General features: G+C 41.7%; 1 protein-coding gene and 1 long non-coding RNA gene across 3 annotated transcripts in view; both read right to left on the minus strand.

Annotated features, from left to right (window-relative positions):
• The window catches only part of cntn5 (contactin 5), a 700818-nt gene that overhangs the window by 67668 nt on the left and 618642 nt on the right, over positions 1-14508 (minus strand). The gene's annotated exons all lie outside the window — the stretch shown is intronic.
• LOC127908933 (uncharacterized) lies at positions 276-3602 on the minus strand. Its single transcript, XR_008069071.1, has 3 exons — positions 3084-3602; positions 1190-2165; positions 276-599 (listed from the first exon to the last, which is right to left on the minus strand). It is a non-coding gene; the product is annotated as an uncharacterized LOC127908933 (long non-coding RNA).

Here is a 14508-nt window from a genome sequence, read left to right on the forward strand (position 1 = left end):
AAAACATAAACAAATGGACATGATGGAAATCAGCACAACCCAGGTGATGGAAATGTACAACTATCACTGCTCCGGCCATCCTGTGTTCCCATCAGACCAGTCAATATTTGCATGATTTTAGAGCATGTACAAATTTCATATGGTAAGTGCCCATTGAAACATATTGCAAATGCGCGCGCACTTGCAATATGATTCTATAGTGAAAAAACATCACCTAATGGACATGATGAAATCAACACAACGAGTGATGAAATGTACAGCTATCACTGCTCGGCCATCCTGTGTCCATCAGACCAGTCAATTTTGCATTTTTGAGCATGTCAAATTTCATATGGTAAATGCACATTGAAACATATTGCAAATGCGCGCGCACTTGCAATATGATTCTATAGTGTAAAAACATCACCTAATGGACATGATGAAATCAACACAACGAGTGATGGAAATGTACAACTATCACTGCTCGGCCATCCTGTGTCCATCAGACCAGTCAATTTTGCATTTTTGAGCATGTCAAATTTCATATGGTAAATGCACATTGAAACATATTGCAAATGCGCGCGCACTTGCAATATGATTCTATAGTGTAAAAACATCACCTAATGGACATGATGAAATCAACACAACGAGTGATGGAAATGTACAACTATCACTGCCCGGCCATCCTGTGTTCCCATAAGCGAGCATTAATATCAGAATGACCGGTAAATGCATTTACAACCATATTTTAATTTTGGGTTACCAGTTGCACAACAATGCACGTGCATTTGCAATATGATTCTATAGTGAAAAACATCACCTAATGGACATGATGAAATCAACACAACAAGTGATGGAAATGTACAACTATCACTGCTCGGCCATCCTGTGTTCATCAGACCAGTCAATTTCACATTCCTGCAGGATTTTTATAGCATGACAAATTCGTGATGGTACCTGCCCATTGAACCATATTGCAAATGCACAGTGACTTTGCCAAAAGTGAGAAAGAAACATAAACAAATGGACATGATGAAATCAACACAACAGGTGATGGAAATGTACAACTATCACTGCTCAGCCATCCTGTGTTTCATCAGACCAGTCAATTTTTGCATTTTTGAGCATGTCAAATTTCATGGTAAATGCACATTGAAACATATTACAAATGCGCGCACTTGCAATATGATTCTATAGTGAAAAACATCACCTAATGGACATGATGAAATCAACACAACGAGTGATGGAAATGTACAACTATCACTGCTCGGCCATCCTGTGTCCATCAGACCAGTCAATTTTGCATTTTTGAGCATGTCAAATTTCATATGGTAAATGCACATTGAAACATATTGCAAATGCGCGCGCACTTGCAATATGATTCTATAGTGTAAAAACATCACCTAATGGACATGATGAAATCAACACAACGAGTGATGGAAATGTACAACTATCACTGCCCGGCCATCCTGTGTTCCCATAGCGAGCATTAATATCAGAATGACCGGTAAATGCATTTACAACCATATTTTAATTTTTGGGTTACCAGTTGCACAACAATGCACGTGCATTTGCAATATGATTCTATAGTGAAAAAACATCACCTAATGGACATGATGAAATCAACACAACAAGTGATGGAAATGTACAACTATCACTGCTCGGCCATCCTGTGTTCATCAGACCAGTCAATTTCACATTCCTGCAGGATTTTTATAGCATGACAAATTCGTGATGGTACCTGCCCATTGAACCATATTGCAAATGCACAGTGACTTTGCAAAAGTGAGAAAACATAAACAAATGGACATGATGAAATCAACACAACAGGTGATGGAAATGTACAACTATCACTGCTCAGCCATCCTGTGTTCATCAGACCAGTCAATTTTGCATTTTTGAGCATGTCAAATTTCATATGGTAAATGCACATTGAAACATATTGCAAATGCGCGCGCACTTGCAATATGATTCTATAGTGAAAAAACATCACCTAATGGACATGATGAAATCAACACAACGAGTGATGGAAATGTACAACTATCACTGCTCGGCCATCCTGTGTCCATCAGACCAGTCAATTTTGCATTTTTGAGCATGTCAAATTTCATATGGTAAATGCACATTGAAACATATTGCAAATGCGCGCGCACTTGCAATATGATTCTATAGTGTAAAAACATCACCTAATGGACATGATGAAATCAACACAACGAGTGATGGAAATGTACAACTTTTGAGCATTTCAAATTTCATATGGTAAATGCACATTGAAACATATTGCAAATGCGCGCGCACTTGCAATATGATTCTATAGTGTAAAAACATCACCTAATGGACATGATGAAATCAACACAACGAGTGATGGAAATGTACAACTATCACTGCTCGGCCATCCTGTGTTCCCATAGCGGGCATTAATATCAGAATGACCGGTAAATGCATTCACAACCATATTTTCATTTTTGGGTTACCAGGTGCCTATTTTCAATCACCAGTTGCACAACATGCGTATCCATCAGAATATTTTAAACAGTCCATAAAGCACTCAGGACTGCCCCCATAGATAGAGGGCCGTAGTAGGGTACTCCCATAGCGGGCATGGATAATAGGAGTCCCGGTAAATGCATTTACAACCATATTTTAATTTTTGGGTTACCAGTTGCACAACAATGCACGTGCATTTGCAATATGATTCTATAGTGAAAAACATCACCTAATGGACATGATGAAATCAACACAACAAGTGATGGAAATGTACAACTATCACTGCTCGGCCATCCTGTGTTCATCAGACCAGTCAATTTCACATTCCTGCAGGATTTTTATAGCATGACAAATTCGTGATGGTACCTGCCCATTGAACCATATTGCAAATGCACAGTGACTTTGCAAAAGTGAGAAAACATAAACAAATGGACATGATGAAATCAACACAACAGGTCATGGAAATGTACAACTATCACTGCTCAGCCATCCTGTGTTCATCAGACCAGTCAATTTTGCATTTTTGAGCATGTCAAATTTCATATGGTAAATGCACATTGAAACATATTGCAAATGCGCGCGCACTTGCAATATGATTCTATAGTGAAAAACATCACCTAATGGACATGATGAAATCAACACAACGAGTGATGGAAATGTACAACTATCACTGCTCGGCCATCCTGTGTCCATCAGACCAGTCAATTTTGCATTTTTGAGCATGTCAAATTTCATATGGTAAATGCACATTGAAACATATTGCAAATGCGCGCGCACTTGCAATATGATTCTATAGTGTAAAAACATCACCTAATGGACATGATGAAATCAACACAACGAGTGATGGAAATGTACAACTATCACTGCCCGGCCATCCTGTGTTCCCATAGCGAGCATTAATATCAGAATGACCGGTAAATGCATTTACAACCATATTTTTTATTTTTGGGTTACCAGTTGCACAACAATGCACGTGCATTTGCAATATGATTCTATAGTGTAAAAACATCACCTAACGGAGATGATGAAATCAACACAACGAGTGATGGAAATGTACAACTATCACTGCTCGGCCATCCTGTGTTCATCAGACCAGTCAATTTTGCATTTTTGAGCAAGGTCAAATTTCATATGGTAAATGCACATTGAAACATATTGCAAATGCACGTGCACTTGCAATATGATTATATAGTGAAAAACATCACAAAATGGACATGATGAAGTCAACACAACGAGTGATGGAAAGGAACAACTATCACTGCCCGGCCATCCCGAGTTCATCAGGCCAGTCAATTTTGCATTTCTGCAGGATTTTTGAGCATGTCAAATTTCTTACGTCATTTGGCCCACAAAAAATCCTTATGCACAATTTAAAAAAATATATAAAAAAATATGATAATAAAATTGGACAAAAGTATATTCATACAGTTCTTACACATGTGTAATTGACAAAAAAAAATTGAAAGAATTTCAAAAAACGGTCCAGAAAGCACTTTTTAAGGGTGTGTGAAGTTTTTACAAAATTTTGACATTTTTGACTTTTGACTTTTGACTTCCTATGAAATCATATTGGAATTGGACAAAACATATTCCTTATGCGCATGTAAAAAAAATTAAAAAAATTATGATAATAAAATTGGACAAAAGTATATTCATACAGTTCTTACACATGTGTAATTGACCAAAAAATCAAAAGAATTTCGAAAAACGGTCCAGAAAGCACTTTTTTATGGGTGTGTGAAGTTTTTTACAAAATTTTGACATTTTTGACTTTTGACTTTTGACTTCCTATGAAATCATATTGGAATTGGACAAAACATATTCCTTATGCGCATGTAAAAAAAAAAAAAAAAAAATTATGATAATAAAATTGGACAAAAGTATATTCATACAGTTCTTACACATGTGTAATTGACAAAAAATCGAAAGAATTTCGAAAAACGGTCCAGAAAGCACTTTTTTATGGGTGTGTGAAGTTTTTTACAAAATTTTGACATTTTTGACTTTTGACTTCCTATGAAATCATATTGGAATTGGACAAAACATATTCCTTATGCGCATATAAAAAAAATTAAAAAAATTATGATAATAAAATTGGACAAAAGTATATTCATACAGTTCTTACACATGTGTAATTGACAAAAAAATCGAAAGAATTTCGAAAAACGGTCCAGAAAGCACTTTTTAAGGGGTGATAAGTTTTTGAAAAAAGTTCATTTTTTCAAAATTTTACTTTTGGACATTAATTTGGGTTACATATCCAATATGAAAAACCCCGGTGGAGCGCATTTGCCCCCTGTTGAATTTTTAAAGTGTTACAACTGGCAATTACCATATGGCATTTGCAATACACTTTGGATGAATCAACGCCGAATTGGGTGGTATTGGCCAATGTGTATATGGTTTGTCCGATGCCAATGACATGCCATTCATTTTTGTCCAATACAGGGGTATTCCCTTACATTCCTGTCTTGCAGGAAATCACACACCGAAGAATGACCAGTATGTCAGGATAAGGATAAGCCTGCAGGAAGGGTACCACATGAGGGAAGAGGATGTCTTCACTGTAATACACAGCGTTGAGATTGCCTGCAATGACAACAAGCTTAGTCCGATGATGCTGCGACACACCGCCCCAGACCATGACGGACCCTCCTCCTCCAAATTGATCCTTCTCCAGAGTACAAGCCTCGGTGTAACACTCATTACTTTGACGATAAACACGAATCCGACCATCACTCCCGGTGAGACAAAACCACGACATGTCAGTGAAGAGCACTTTTTTCCAGTACTGTCTAGTCCAGCGACGGTGGGTTTGTGCCCATAGGCGACGTTGTTGCCGGTGATGTCTGGTGAGGACCTGCCTTACAACAGGCCTACAAGCCCTCAGTCCAGCCTCTCTCAGCTTATTGTGGACCGTCTGAGCAGTGATGGAGGGATTGTGTGTTCCTGGTGTAACTGGGGCAGTTGTTGTTGCCATCCTGTACCTGTCCGTTCCAGGTGTAACTGGGGCAGTTGTTGCCATCCTGTACCTGTCCGTTCCTGATGTAACTGGGGCAGTTGTTGTTGCCATCCTGTACCTGTCCGTTCCTGGTGTAACTGGGGCAGTTGTTGTTGCCATCCTGTACCTGTCCGTTCCTGCTGTAACTGGGGCAGTTGTTGTTGCCATCCTGTACCTGTCCGTTCCTGGTGTAACTGGGGCAGTTGTTGCCATCCTGTACCTGTCCGTTCCTGGTGTAACTGGGGCAGTTGTTGCCATCCTGTACCTGTCCGTTCCTGGTGTAACTGGGGCAGTTGTTGTTGCCATCCTGTACCTGTCCATTCCTGGTGTAACTGGGGCAGTTGTTGCCATCCTGTACCTGTCCGTTCCTGGTGTAACTGGGGCAGTTGTTGCCATCCTGTACCTGTCCGTTCCTGGTGTAACTGGGGCAGTTGTTGCCAACAGACAGGTTCGTATGTACACATCCTGTGCAGGTGTTGTTACATGTGGTCTGCAGCGAGGACGATCAGCTGTCCTTCTATAGGTGTTTTTTCAGTCAGTACAAAGGTCACTTTAGTGTCCTACGTTTTCATAACTGTGACCTTATTTGCCTTTCGTCTGAAAGCTGTTAGTGTCTTAACGACCGTTCCACAGGTGAATGTTCATTAATTGTTTATGGTTCATTGAACAAGCATGGGAAACAGTGTTTAAACCCTTTACAATGAAGATCTGTGAAGTTTTTACAAATTAACTTTTAAGGACAGGTTCCTGAAAAAGGGACATTTATTTTTTGCTGAGCAGGGTTAATATAAGCCTCATTTTATGCCTGTCTGACTTTGGAAACAATGTTTCACTTTTGAATCTCAAAAAGACTATTAGATCTTTCAGAATACCAACTTGTTGTGGGAGGAGATTTAAAATCAGTTATGTAATAGATAGGTTTCATGGTTCATCTCACTCTCAAACTGATCGGGCCTCTGGTGATCTCATCTCATTTGCTGCGGAGCTTAATATTTTAGATGCCTGGCGTCTGTGTAGTATCTAACATGACAGCTACAAACAGAAAAGTGCCAGAAGAGCTTTAACACAACTGCAGAATAAGGCTTTTTATGACACGGCTTCTAGCAAAGTTGAAATAATTTATTATTTTTGTCACTTTGGGAGGTGACAAAATGCTTTTTCGGGGGGAAACTGTACCTCCTAAGAAAAGTAGTAGATCTGGAAAAACAGATTTCTCTGGTTGAAAACGAGCAGAAACAAAAATGTACCGAGCAAAAGGGGAAGATATTAACAGCATTAAAACACGAGTATAACACTTCAATCTAATGCATCGCATTAACATACCATTCTGAGAGGGAAAAAGCTAGAAGACATTTGGCTGCAAGGCTGAAGCAAAATGAGGCCTGTTCTTGTATCAATACAATTCAAACACCATCAGGGTAAGATGTCGCATGACCTGGCAGAAATTAAAGATACGTTTAGTCAGTTTTATTCCCAATGATATACGTCAGAGGCCGACCCTGATCATAGTAAGATGAAACACTTCTTATCCTCATTGGAAAAAACTTGACAATCTGGATTCCTTGACTCCCCATTTCCTCTCGAAGAACGCAGAGGCAAATCACGAGGACTTGATGTTTTCACCTCCATAGCTGTTTCTTGAAACATGGGATATTGTCAGGCCACTAATTGGTTCTATCAAACATGCATAAAAACTTGGAGAATTCCATATAGACCAAAACACCTCACTGATTATAGTTTTGTTAAAAAAGGGCAAATCTCCCCGAGACTGTCAATGTTATAGGCCCTTAAGCCTTATTATACCAGAGCTCAAGCTGTTTGCAAAGGTACTTGCCAACAGATTGGAACAGCTTGTAGGAAATCTAACCAGCTATGATCAAACTGGGTTTATAAAGGGTCGTTTAGCCTCAGACAATATTAGACGTCTATTCCATATTATAAATGTGTCCGAAAACGACCCAGTCCCTGCTGCACTTTTTAGTTTAGATGCAGAAAAAGCCTTTGATAGGCAAGAACATTTTATGGTGTGTTTTGGAGTCATTTGGTATTGGTAAAGGATGTATCTCCATGTTAAAAACATTGTATTCTGCATCCCAAGCAGTTGTGCAGATGGGAAACATCCAAGACTTTCTGTTTAAAATGTCCCACAAAACAAGGATGTCCACTATCACCAATTCTCTTTGCCCTGTCTTTGGAGCCCCTTTGCTCCAGCGATTAGACCCACCTATTTCATCCATCAATATTAAAAAGGTACGCAGCATAAAGTGTCATTCTATGACACCTTATTGTATTTCTCAGACATCTCAATTTCCCTTCCACAGATTCTGAAGTTGTTTACTCTTTTCGGTTCATTCTCGAAAATAAATATACCCAATAGCCCTGTAAAATTGCATATCTCCAATGCAGTGGCATGAGGCAGACTTTATTTGGGCATATGCATACTCACCAAATTTTCCCAAGGTTGCAGAAGGAACAAACTAAAAGTCAAACTGAAAAAAGGAAATCACCTCTGATTTGCAGAGATGCACCATCTCATTACAAATCTCATTACAAAGTAGCAAAGAGGAACTCGACCGACTAAATTGGATTTTCTCTATGATGCCTCATCCGCCAAAATAGGAATCCGCCAAAATAGGAATTCATGTCAAAGGGAACAGGGGGTTTGTCTCATCCCATTTACAAATTATATATATATATATATATTACTGGTCTTTCAACATAAAAACCTTGACAGTTTATTCCCATGATTCTATTGCAGCTTCTTGGAGAGGCGAAGTTGACTTACAGATCTATTTTCTTCAACGTTCAAATAATGTGGATCAATTATTTCCAACTCACTAAAAGTATGGTACCGAGAAACATATAGGCAACACTAAGATGTTCTGTGAATCTTCTCCTATACGGCCATAACCTGCCGACAATCAATAAGCCTTTTGTCTACCCATTGTAAACGGAAAAGGCTGAGCATCACTTGCGAGATGATAAGATGATAATAATAATAATGATAAGAGGCTAATGACGTTACAGGACCTCAAACAAAATGTATTCACTTCCAGGCTTTTCATGGTTCCTTTACCTACCGTTAAGATCTTCGTTAAAAGCGTATGGTGCACCATGGGATGCCCCGTTAACATCCCACATAATGCTTACATGGATAGACCCTTCATTAACATCTAAAATGGTCTCTGCCACGTATGATTGGCTACTGTCTGTTAAATACTCTACATTGGGTGTCACTCTAGTATGGAACCGTGAAATGCAGGGATTGGGGCACGAGCTGAACCGGGATACCATCTGGGAAAATGTATGTGTTACCTCTAGAAACCCAGAATACCAGTGTATACATTAGAAGCATAGAGAGGTTAACCCCATTTAGATGTTTTAAGATGAAGCCGATTCCTACTCCAAAATGTGATAGATGACATATGCATGTTGTTGGAACACTAATGGACATGTTTTGGGACTGTCATGTGGTGTCCCAGTTCTGGTCAGTCAAGGGTTTTTCTTAATTTTCTACGATTTTCTACATGAAAACTATGAAATAACACATATGGAATCATGGAGTGTTAAACAAATGAAAATATATTTTATATTCTTCAAAGTAGCCACCCTTAGCCTTGATGACAGCTTTGCACACTCTTGGCATTCTCTCAAACATCTTCATGAGGAATGCTTTTCCAACAGTCTTGAAGGACTTCCCACATATACTGAGCACTTGTTGGCTGCTTTTCCTTCACTCTGAGGTCCAACTCATCCCAAACCATCTGAATTAGGTTGAGGTCGGGTGATTGTGGAGGCCAGGTCATCTGATGCAGCACTCCATCACTCTCCTTCTGGGTCAAATAGCCCTTACACAGCCTGGAGGTGTGTTGGGTCAGTGTCCTGTTGATTAACAAATGATAATCCCAATAAGTGCGAACCAGACGGATTGGCATATCGCTGCAGAATGCTGTGGTAGCCATGCTAGTTAAGTGTGCCTTGAATTCTATATAAATCGCTGACAGTGTCACCAGCAAAGCACCCCGACACCATCACGCCTCCTCCTCCATGCTTCACGATGGGAATCACACATGTGGAGATCATCCGTTCACCTACTCTGCATCTCACAAAGACACGGCGGTTGGAATCAAAAATCTAAAATTTTAACTCATCAGATCAAAGACAGAATTCCACCAGTCTAATGTCCATTGCCCATGTTACTTGGCCCAAGCAAGTCTCTTCTTCTTATTGGTGTCCTTTAGAAGTGGTTTCTTTGCAGCAATTTGACCCTGAATGCCTCATTCACACAGTCTCCTCTGAACAGTTGATGTTGAGATGTGTCTTACTTGAACTCTGAATAATTTATTTGGGATGCAATGTCTGAGGCTGGTAACTCTAATGAACTTATCCTTTGCAGCAGAGGAAACTCTGGGTCTTTCCTTTCCTCTGGCGATCCTCATGAGAGTCAGTTTCATCATAGCACTTATGGCTTTTGCGACTGCACTTGAAGAATCTTTCAAAGTTCTTGAAACGTTCCTGATTGACTGACCTTCATGTCTTAAAGTGATGATGGACTGTCATTTTTTATTTTTTATTTATTTCACCTTTATTTAACCAGGTAGGCTAGTTGAGAACAAGTTCTCATTTGCAACTGCGACCTGGCCAAGATAAAGCATAGCAGTGTGAACAGACAACACAGAGTTACACATGGAGTAAACAATTAGCAAGTCAATAACACAGTAGAAAAAAATGGGCAGTCTATATACAATGTGTGCAAAAGGCATGTGGAGGTAGGCGAATAATACAATTTTGCAGATTAACACTGGAGTGATAAATGATCAGATGGGCATGTACAGGTAGAGATATTGGTGTGCAAAAGAGCAGAAAAGTAAATAAATAAAAACAGTATAAAAACAGTATGGGAATGAGGTAGGTGAAAAAGGGTGAGCTATTTACCTATAGACTATGTACAGCTGCAGCGATCGGTTAGCTGCTCGGATAGCTGATGTTTGAAGTTGGTGAGGGAGATAAAAGTCTCCAACTTCAGCGATTTTTGCAATTCGTTCCAGTCACAGGCAGCAGAGTACTGGAACGAAAGGCGGCCAAATGAGGTGTTGGCTTTAGGGATGATCAGTGAGATACACCTGCTGGAGCGCGTGCTACGGATGGGTGTTGCCATCGTGACCAGTGAACTGAGATAAGGCGGAGCTTTACCTAGCATGGACTTGTAGATGACCTGGAGCCAGTGGGTCTGGCGACGAATATGTAGTGAGGGCCAGCCGACTAGAGCATACAAGTCGCAGTGGTGGGTGGTATAAGGTGCTTTAGTGACAAAACGGATGGCACTGTGATAGACTGCATCCAGTTTGCTGAGTAGAGTGTTGGAAGCCATTTTGTAGATGACATCGCCGAAGTCGAGGATCGGTAGGATAGTCAGTTTTACTAGGGTAAGCTTGGCAGCGTGAGTGAAGGAGGCTTTGTTGCGGAATAGAAAGCCGACTCTGGATTTGATTTTTGATTGGAGATGTTTGATGTGAGTCTGGAAGGAGAGTTTGCAGTCTAGCCAGACACCTAGGTACTTATAGATGTCCACATATTCAAGGTTGGAACCATCCAGGGTGGTGATGCTAGTCGGGCATGCGGGTGCAGGCAGCGATCGGTTGAAAAGCATGCATTTGGTTTTACTCGCGTTTAAGAGCAGTTGGAGGCCACGGAAGGAGTGCTGTATGGCATTGAAGCTCGTTTGGAGGTTTGATAGCACAGTGTCCAATGACGGGCCGAATGTATATAGAATGGTGTCGTCTGCGTAGAGGTGGATCAGGGAATCGCCCGCAGCAAGAGCAACATCATTGATATATACAGAGAAAAGAGTCGGCCCGAGAATTGAAACCTGTGGCACCCCCATAGAGACTGCCAGAGGACCGGACAGCATGCCCTCCGATTTGACACACTGAACTCTGTCTGCAAAGTAATTGGTGAACCAGGCAAGGCAGTCATCCGAAAAACCGAGGCTGTTGAGTCTGCCGATAAGAATTTGGTGATTGACAGAGTCGAAAGCCTTGGCGAGGTCGATGAAGACGGCTGCACAGTACTGTCTTTTATCGATGGCGGTTATGATATCATTTAGTACCTTGAGTGTGGCTGAGGTGCACCCGTGACCGGCTCGGAAACCAGATTGCACAGCGGAGAAGGTACGGTGGGATTCGAGATGGTCAGTGACCTGTTTGTTGACTTGGCTTTCGAAGACCTTAGATAGGCAGGGCAGGATGGATATAGGTCTATAGCAGTTTGGGTCCAGGGTGTCTCCCCTTTGAAGAGGGGGATGACTGCGGCAGCTTTCCAATCCTTGGGGATCTCAGACGATATGAAAGAGAGGTTGAACAGGCTGGTAATAGGGGTTGCGACAATGGCGGCAGATAGTTTCAGAAATAGCGGGTCCAGATTGTCAAGCCCAGCTGATTTGTACGGGTCCAGGTTTTGCAGCTCTTTCAGAACATCTGCTATCTGGATTTGGGTAAAGGAGAACCTGGAGAGGCTTGGGTGAGGAACTACGGGGGGCGGAGCTGTTGGCCGAGGTTGGAGTAGCCAGGCGGAAGGCATGGCCAGCCGTTGAGAAGTGCTTATTGAAGTTTTCGATAATCATGGATTTATCGGTGGAGACCGTGTTTCCTAGCCTCAGTGCAGTGGGCAGCTGGGAGGAGGTGCTCTTGTTCTCCATGGACTTCACAGTGTCCCAGAACTTTTTGGAGTTGGAGCTACAGGATGCAAACTTCTGCCTGAAGAAGCTGGCCTTAGCTTTCCTGACTGACTGCGTGTATTGGTTCCTGACTTCCCTGAACAGTTGCATATCACGGGGCTATTCGATGCTATTGCAGTCCGCCACAGGATGTTTTTGTGCTGGTCGAGGGCAGTCAGGTCTGGAGTGAACCAAGGGCTGTATCTGTTCTTGGTTCTGCATTTTTTGAACGGAGCATGCTTATCTAAAATGGTGAGGAAGTTACTTTTAAAGAATGACCAGGCATCCTCAACTGACGGGATGAGGTCAATGTCCTTCCAGGATACACGGGCCAGGTCGATTAGAAAGGCCTGCTCACAGAAGTGTTTTAGGGAGCGTTTGACAGTGATGAGGGGTGGTCGTTTGACTGCGGCTCCGTGGCGGATACAGGCGATGAGGCAGTGATCACTGAGATCCTGGTTGAAGACAGCGGAGGTATATTTGGAGGGCCAGTTGGTCAGGATGACGTCTATGAGGGTGCCCTTGTTTACAGAGTTAGGGTTGTACCTGGTGGGTTCCTTGATGATTTGAGTGAGATTGAGGGCATCTAGCTTAGATTGTAGGACTGCCGGGGTGTTAAGCATATCCCAGTTTAGGTCACCTAACAGAACAAACTCTGAAGCTAGATGGGGGCGATCAATTCACAAATGGTGTCCAGGGCACAGCTGGGAGCTGACGGGGTCGGTAGCAGGCGGCAACAGTGAGAGACTTGTTTCTGGAGAGAGTAATTTTCAAAATTAGTAGTTCAAACTGTTTGGGTATGGACCTGGAAAGTATGACATTACTTTGCAGGCTATCTCTGCAGTAGACTGCGACTCCGCCCCCTTTGGCAGTTCTATCTTGATGGAAGATGTTATAGTTGGGTATGGAAATCTCTGAATTTTTGGTGGCCTTCCTGAGCCAGGATTCAGACACGGCAAGGACATCAGGGTTGGCAGAGTGTGCTAAAGCAGTGAGTAAAACAAACTTAGGGTGGAGGCTTCTGATGTTGACATGCATAAAACCAATACTTTTTCGATCACAGAAGTCAACAAATGAGGGTACCTGGGGACATGCAGGGCCTGGGTTTACCTCCACATCACCCGCGGAACAGAGAAGGAGTAGTATGAGGGTGCGGCTAAAGGCTATCAAAACTGGTCGCCTAGAGCGTTGGGGGCAGAGGATAAGAGGAGCAGGTTTCTGGGCATGGTAGAATATATTCAGGGCATAATGCGCAGACAGGGGTATGGTGGGGTGCGGGTACAGCGGAGGTAAGCCCAGGCACTGGGTGATGATGAGAGAGGTTGTATCTCTGGACATGCTGGTTGTAATGGGTGAGGTCACCGCATGTGTGGGGGTGGGACAAAGGAGGTAACAGGGGTATGCAGAGTGGATCTAGGGGCTCCATTGTGAACTAAAACAATGATAACTAACCTGAACAACAGTATACAAGGCATATTGACATTTGGGAGAGACATACAGCGAGGCATACAGTAATCATTTCATTTCTCTTTGCTTATTTGAGATGTTCTTGCCATAATATGGACTTGGTCTTTTACCAAATAGGGCTATCTTCTGTATACCACCCTTACCTTGTCACAACACAACTGATTGGCTCAAATGCATTAAGAAGGAAAGAAATTCCACAAATGAACTTTTAACTTGGCACACCTGTTCATTGAAATGTATTCCAGGTGACTACCTCATGAAGCTGGTTGAGAGAATTCCAAGAGTGTGCAAAGATGTCATCAAAGGCAAATGGTGGCTACTTTGAAGAATCTCAAATATAAAATATATTTAGAAATATTTTTAGGGGTTACTACATGATTCCATATGTGTTCTTTCATAGTGTTGATGTCTTCACTATTATTCTACAATGTAGAAACTATTAAAAATGAACAAAAATCTTATGAGTATGAGTAGGTGTCTCGTTGTGGAACTGGACTAGATTGTGAACATCTCTAGGCAGAATGCTTGACTGCGGGTGATAAGCACAATAACGTTCCAACTGCAACACTCCAAACGATTTGCTCTCGAATTCGAGTTTCTTGAACAATGGGAGACTGTGTACATTTTGGGTCAACATCAACAGCTGTGTCCATCATAACATTCCATAAATAATCACCATGTGATCAATTGTCAGTTGTAAACATGTCTTTTTCCCCATCTGCCTGCATCATGACAGATTTCCCACATGATGGACAGTTGCTGGTCGCTGAGACAGATGAGAGCGTATTAACCCTGCTGTAAGAGTTCATTGCGGCCAGCAGGTCAAACAAACAACTAAGATGAATGAGTCATTCGAAAA

This window comes from Oncorhynchus keta, chromosome 18 (genome assembly GCF_023373465.1).
Source record: "Oncorhynchus keta strain PuntledgeMale-10-30-2019 chromosome 18, Oket_V2, whole genome shotgun sequence".
NCBI lineage: Eukaryota > Metazoa > Chordata > Actinopteri > Salmoniformes > Salmonidae > Oncorhynchus > Oncorhynchus keta.